The following is a 7,472-nucleotide window of genomic DNA, read 5'->3' on the forward strand; positions in this document are numbered from 1 at the left end:
AGTACTATTATGTTCTTGTATCTCTTTGGTCTTTCATATACTTTTTCTCTTTCACATTGTGGAACAATCAGTCATTTTATTTTAGGATAAAAATTATTCTCCTTTTCCCTTAAGGCAAACACAGCATCATACATCTGCTTTTTTTTTTTTTAAATAAAATGTGCCTTCCTTTCCTCACATATAGAGTTGTTTTCCTTTATTTTAGTTTTAGTTACCACATATTAGATTTGTCAAAATCCCTTATGATCTTGATTTTTTTTTGTTAAACTATACAGTAAGCAATTTTGAACTGTCATATACTAACATTTTATAAATATACTTTTCATATAACAATTTTTTTGTTTAACAACAGACTCAAATATATTAAGCTTCACTATACCTTATAAAAACAAGCTTCCAAAGTATCGATACTTTATATTTATGTTAAGCAATTAATGTTTCAATAATTTAACTTACTTAGGAAAGACTTAGACATTTTATGACTATCTATTATTTCATTTAACATAACATAATATTAAGATGCCAAGTGATGAAACAAGATTTTTTAAGTTTTATTTTACTTTCAGGGGTACATGTGTAGGTTTGTTATATAGGTAAACTTGTATCATGGGGGCTTGTTTTACACATTAATTCATCACCCAGGTATTAAACCTAGTACCCATTAGTTATTTTTCCTGATCCTCTCCTTCCTCCCACCCTCTACCCTCCAATAGGCCCTAGTATGTGTTGTTCCCCTCTTATGTGGCCATATGGAAAAATATTTTTGAAACTATGAAAAGCTTACTTATAAAGTTTATTCCGTTTATATTTACCTAATTTACTCATTCTTAACAATTCAATTGCTCATTAAGCAAAGTTAGCTATTGGAGGAGCTCATAAAATGCCAACCTACAATGCATTGCTTTGGTATACTAATCACTTTGAGCTTAAGGCTCTTGAAGAATAGCAAAATGTAAGGCAAGGCTCTCTGAATTCCCCTTATCTACCTAAAGACAGATCCTTCAAAAGGAACTCAACTGTCATGAGTCCTCTGAAAATGACTCTTATCACAGAACAGGAGGTCAGAAGTTGACACCACACCCAGACAGACCTCCTCACAAACCACCATCTGTTCTTCTAAGAGACCATTCATCTTCCCTCCAAATCAGTTACTCTGAGGATGTCTCTTCTTCATCCCCTAACCATTTTACCCACTCCAGTGAGGGGGTTGAATCAAGGGACCCTTGCCCTATTCTTGATCCACCTACCTGATTGTTGCCCTGAGCAATTATTACCTGGGGTGTTCCTTGTCATCTCTGCCTTGTGGTTTTTAACATTTTTACAGAAAGGGAGAAGCAGAACAGATTTGTTTGGGGTACTGCAAAAGTTAGGGGACTAGCAGAGAGTTTCTCTGGTCCATTCAACTATTAGTAAATTTAACCCTTGTTCTAACTCCATTACTGTCCTTTTAATTCATCCAATTTTTAAGAAAGAAAAATTATCCTAAATTTGCATCTCAAAAGGGATAGTTCTTAGGTAAATCAAAGTAGGAAACTTACATGTCAAAGGCACAGAACTTAGATTTCAGGACTGAGTTCCTTTACTTGCCAGACTGAAAAAGGAACAGTTAGGAAGTTGAGTAAAGACAAAATGGTAAAAGGTGAGGCTTATTTAAAGCAATACTTTCTCCCACTGCAAGAATTTCTGGTGATTTTCTAAATGCCAGAAAGTTGTATTTTGTAGACTGATTTAGTTCGATGTGTGGTATTTTCAACTCAGCTTCTGTTTCTCAACCAAATGACTGAGTTTAAGGCAATGTTCATTAAGGAATAGTGCAGGCAAAGCATTTTCTATAGCTGGAATCATCAACATGGATAGTTCTGAAAAAGAACCAAGCCTGCTTGTCCTCAACTTAACTTATAAATGCCTTATCTAGCTTCCTTTGTATCCTTGGAGCAGGAAAGTAACTAAGTGAAAATGTTGGCAAATTCCGTTTTCTTATTAATTACCTACTTAAACTTTGCATTTGTCTTCTATGAGGGATTTCTTAAAGAGGCAAGGCTTAAAAAAATATTTTTAGAAGTTTGTGCACATGAATAGTCATCCGTGTGGGGACCTATTTCAGGAGGCCTAACTTTGACAGGTAATTTGTATCTTTATTTCAGTAATTGTCCACACATTGTGGTGAACACTCTTGTTTTTGACAAAATCGATACCTGCAGAAACATTGTTTGACACTTTCTTAGAAGCAAAGTGTCTTTTTCTAATATGATGGATACATATTATTCCATTGAAATCAACAACTGAGAGTCAAGTTTGATAATTGAAAGACCTTGTTGATTCTAATAGAATCTAAAATAACTGCTTTTTTCTAATGAGCAGTGATCTTGAGCTTTTTTGTTCATATGATTGTTGGCCGCATGCATGCCTTCTTTTGAAAGTGTCTGTTCATGTTCTTTGCCCACTTAACGGGATTGTTTGTTTCTTTCTTGTAAATTTGTTTAAGTTCCTTATAGATGTTGGATATTAGACCTTTGTCAGACACATAGTTTGCAAAAATGTTCTCCCATTGTATAAGTTGTCTGTTTACTCTGTCGATAGTTTCTTTTGCCATGTAGAAGCTCTTTAGTCTAATTAGATTTTATTTGTCAATTTTTGTTTTTGTTGCAATTGCTTTTAGCATCTTCATCATGAAATCTTTGTCCATGCCTATGTCCTGAATGGTATTGCCTAGGTTGTCTTCCAGGGTTTTTAGTTTTGGGTTTTATGAGATATCATAAATAGCCATCAGAATGGCTATTATTAAAAAGTCACAAAACAACAGATGCTGGTGAGGTGACAGAGAAAGAGAAACACTTATACACTGCTGGTAGGACTGTAAATTAGTTCAGCCATTGTGGAAGACAGTGTGGCAATTCCTCGGATACCTAAAGACAAAACTACCATTTTACCCAGCAATCCCATTACTGGGTGTTTACCTGAAGGAATACAAATCAGTCTATTATAAAGACACATGCATGTGTATATTCATTACAGCAGTATTCACAATGGCAAAGATATGGAATCAACCTAAATGTCCATCAATGAGACTGGATAAAGAAAATACACCATGGAATACAGTGCAGCCGTAAACAAGAATGGGATCATGTCCTTTGCAGGGACAGGGATGGAGCTGGAGGAGGAGGCCTAATTTTTAAGCACATTTTTGGGATGAACAACCTAGTTCATCTGAAATGTTCCACATGATGGCCATTGTAAGTCTAAATTACCCTTATTAAGATTGTGCCATTTTTTAAAGGGCTTGCAGATTCTGCTGCCTAATACTTATACACATTAAAAGCAAGTATAGCCAGAAGGTGGAGGACACAGGTCTCTGGAAAGTAAAGATCTCCTTAAATTTTTTTCCATAAGTTATTGGGGTGCAGGTGGTGTTTGGTTACATGAGTGAGTTCTTTAATGGTGATTTGTGAGATTTTGGTGCACCCACCTGAGCAGCATACACTGCACCATATTGGTAGTCTTTTATCCTTCACCCCCTCCCACTCTTCCCCCACAAGTCCCCAAAGTTCATTGTATCATTCTTATGCCTTTGAGTCCTCATAGCTTAGCTCCCATATATCAGTGAGAACATAAGATGTTTGGTTTTCCATTCCTGAGTTACTTCACTTAGAATGACAGTCTCCAATCTCACCCCAGTCACTGTGAATGCTATTAATACATTCCTTTTTATGGCTGAGTAGTATTGCATCATACACACACACACACACACACACACACACACACACATATACACATACACACACACACACACACACACACACACACACACATATATATATATCACAGTTTCTTTATCCACTCGTTGATTGATGGGCATTTGGGTTGGTTCAACAACTTTGCGATTGTGAATTGTGCTGCTATAAACATGCGTTTCCAAGTATCTTTTTTGTATAATGACTTCTTTTTCTCTGGGTAGATACCCAGTAGTGGGATTGCTAAATCAAATGGTTGTTCTACTTTTAGTTCTTTAAGGAATCTCCACACTGTTTTTCATAGTGGTTTTACCGGTTTACATTCCTACCAGCAGTGTAGAAGTGTACCCTGATCACCGCATCCATGGCAACATCTACTGTTTTTTTTTTTTTGGATTATGGGCATTCTTGCAGGAGTAAGGTGGTATCTATCACCTTGTGGTTTTGATTTGCATAAGGACATGAATAGACGATTCTCAAAATAAGATACACAAATGGCCGAGATCTCATTTTTATGTTGACTCTTGGGTCTTTCAGAGCTGACATCAAAGTCTAAGAAGGAAATGCCATGGGATTGGGTCCTGGATTGCTTTCTAGTGAACCTTCCTGCATGGATGCTGTCTTGAAGTTGGTGGGTGACATGGTATTAAACTTACTTGTTTCATGACCAGCTGATCCTAACATGGATGTCTTATTTACAGTTGGTGAGTGCTCTAATCGCTCCTAAGTGCCTAAACCATGCCCGCCCCGTCAAGTCATGGCTGTGACTCTGAGGTCCCCTTGACTAATGTAGCCATTGAATCTCTCCTACTATGCATGCACACAAAAAGGAACTGGAAGAACCAAATCTCTGCAAATCTCCAAAAGCCAGAGTCACACACTGCATGTGGTAAGCTTCTCTCATCATCAGTTACCATTAAAACTGCAGGTCTTGTCAGTGACTTGTCAGCCCCCATAAACCCCCAAGAAGCTCATGTGCTGTCTCACAGGACACATGAATCCTGGAATCAAGAGCCAAAAGGATCAGGGGAATCAATGCAAAAATGTGACCCGAGAGGAACTGCCAACCCTTGTGTCTCTGTGAAGGTGAAAGGCTCCTCAAAAGCTGTCAGCGGCATCTCCCCTGCATTTGTCAAGGGGTCTCCAGAGTCATCAGCAGTGCCTTTTGGGTCCTATCATGGGTTGCCAGAAACTGCCAAAAGAACAAATAACAGCAAATCAATTTAAAAATCAAACTGGCTTTTATTTGCAATACTAGGATTGGGCAACAGCACATTCTATAAAATAGAATGAGTGTGCCAATCCACCGAGAGAAGGAGGTTGGCTTTGAAAGCAGAAAAGGGCTGAAAGAAGCAGAAACGGAAAAAAAAAAAAAAAAAGTAAAAAGCAGGTTAGTCATTTTGAATTTACGTTCCATTTAGGGTTAAAGAAGATACTCCACTGACTCGGGGATTCAGGTTAACGGGAAGATTCTGTTTTTTCTTTTTTTCCCCCCACATTGGAAAGTTCAGGATGCTTGCGCTACACTCAGCACAAGTGATCCCATTCTGGTTGGGTGTGGTCAGCTGGGGCTTAGGACAGGAGGCTAGTTCACAGCAGTGGCCTCTTGTGTAGGTTGTTTCACTCAAGCCCCTGAGTTAACGGACCTTTCTAAAGGAGGCTGTGCTGGCTTTCCTAAACAGCCAACGTTCCTCCCCCTCTGTAGACAGGAAGATCTGGATGCTAGTGGTTTGCACTGGTTTTCCTTTCTATAGTACCTTAAAAGATTTTCATGGAAAAGTTTGTCTGTGAGGAATTGTTGTATTAAAATTCTCAATCGATATTTAGTGCTTGGATTTGCCTTCTCTCTCTCTCTCTCTCTCTCTCTCTCTCTCTCTCTCTCTGTGTGTGTTAAGCTTTTCAAGTATGGAAACTAGAACATGTCTCTGTGCGTGATAATTCTTGCCTCTTGGGGTCCCTGGAGAAAGGAAGTCCACATGGAAAAGAGAGGCAATCTTCAGGTGGAGATACATCCTCAGAGATTTAAAAACAATTTTCAGCCGGTGTTATATACATGTAACAAAGATGACCTGTGTGTGTAGTCCCTAGGCTGGAGGAAGGTCTTGGTTGTCGTTTAGACATGGGATGTTGCTGTCGATTGGCCTTGAGGCATCTCGGCTATCCTTCAGTACTGCTCGTGTTTCTCTATGTTTTCCTTCACAAGACTGAGACCTGTTGACTTGGAAGCCCACCAGCACAAAACTGAAATTTTCAAGTTTGATTGTTTGAAACGTGGCGCTGCCAAGCAGATTGTTAGGCATTCAGAGCCTTCCTGGCTTCCATACCCTGCTAAACTTCACCCCACATCTGCTAACCATAGATAAGATAGACCCTTGTGGGTCTCAAAGCCACTTTGTCCAGCTACTAAGACACATCAGCTAGACCTGTAAGGCCATTATCCAATTTCCGCCTCCTCCAGCAGTTCTCCTGCCTTCTTCCATGTGTGATGGTGACCCCTGAACCATAAACTCTGGACAGCCCTCTGCTCTGAGAATATCCCCTCCCTAGCACCCTATCCAGGCACCACCCAATAAAGTTGCTTTGTGTGGTACTGCCTCTGGTGGTCCTATCATTTTCCTTGATCAACCCCTAGGCCCACACAGTGTGAAACAAGCTCTTATGAACTCAAATATATGACCCTTAGAGGCTGATGACTATATGAGCTGAGGTGCATGATTTGAAGGGCTTGTTTGAACTGTAAGACTGACAAGGCCAAAAGGCCTTAGGAAAGCACACCAGGCAGGCATCTCATGGGGACATAGAATGCTGCTATTGTCTGGCCTTGCAGCATCTTGGCTTTCTTGTGCTGGAGAAACTCCCCTGCCCCCCTGACTGTTTGGGATTCTGAATTCACAGATCTCAATAGGATGGGCTTGACTCTAAGCTAAAACCCAAAGTGTCCACCTTGAGCTGTATCAGACTTACCACAAACTGTGCTGAACAGAAAGCAGGCATAGCTCAATACAATGAAGCAGTCTTTGACTGGGGGACTCTGGTTGTTTTGGACACCCCTCTTTGGGGTTTGAAACTGTCACAGCACGGATGCAACCCTGGATCTTCTGCATCACTTGTAGATGCCCAGGATTAAGGGCTTGTTCTCAGATGGGGCCAACTAGAGTGGAGCTGATCCTGGGCACTGCATTTCTAGTGCAGAAGAGTTGCACTTCTAACTGGCGATGCCTGGTGAAAGCTGCACATTGAGAGAAGGCACCCAACAAGGACTGTGATCTGGCGATCCACATCAGTTGCAGTTTGAGATAGTGGATGGACAGTCTGACTACTTCCTCTCCTTGCTCTTGGTCCACAAGCCAGGCAGTGGGATTATCAAATGCAGCTGGGCCCAGGAAGGGATTTTTTTTTTTTTAATTGTTGTTGTTCTCCACTGTTCACTGCATAAATGAGCAGGATAAAAAGTGATATGTAAACCCATTTTGAAATCTTTTGGAAACACAGGATTTTTCCTGACTGCTTCCTAAACATGATGGGTCTTTCTTTCACATCTGGTTTTATGACAGTGTTTTTCTGTGAAAATGTTTTTGTCCCTGTGACATACAGCCCTGCTAGGTGAGATGCCTGGGGGAGGGTAAGAGGTGATTGAAGCAATGTAAGGCTTTTTTACTTGGTGGGCTACACTGATTTTGTAAAGATGGAGTAAAAAATCTTTCTCCTCTTGCTGAAGGAAAACACCCCATGCTGCCTTTG

The sequence above is a fragment of the Macaca nemestrina genome, chromosome X (genome assembly GCF_043159975.1).
Source record: "Macaca nemestrina isolate mMacNem1 chromosome X, mMacNem.hap1, whole genome shotgun sequence".
NCBI classification, from domain to species: domain Eukaryota; kingdom Metazoa; phylum Chordata; class Mammalia; order Primates; family Cercopithecidae; genus Macaca; species Macaca nemestrina.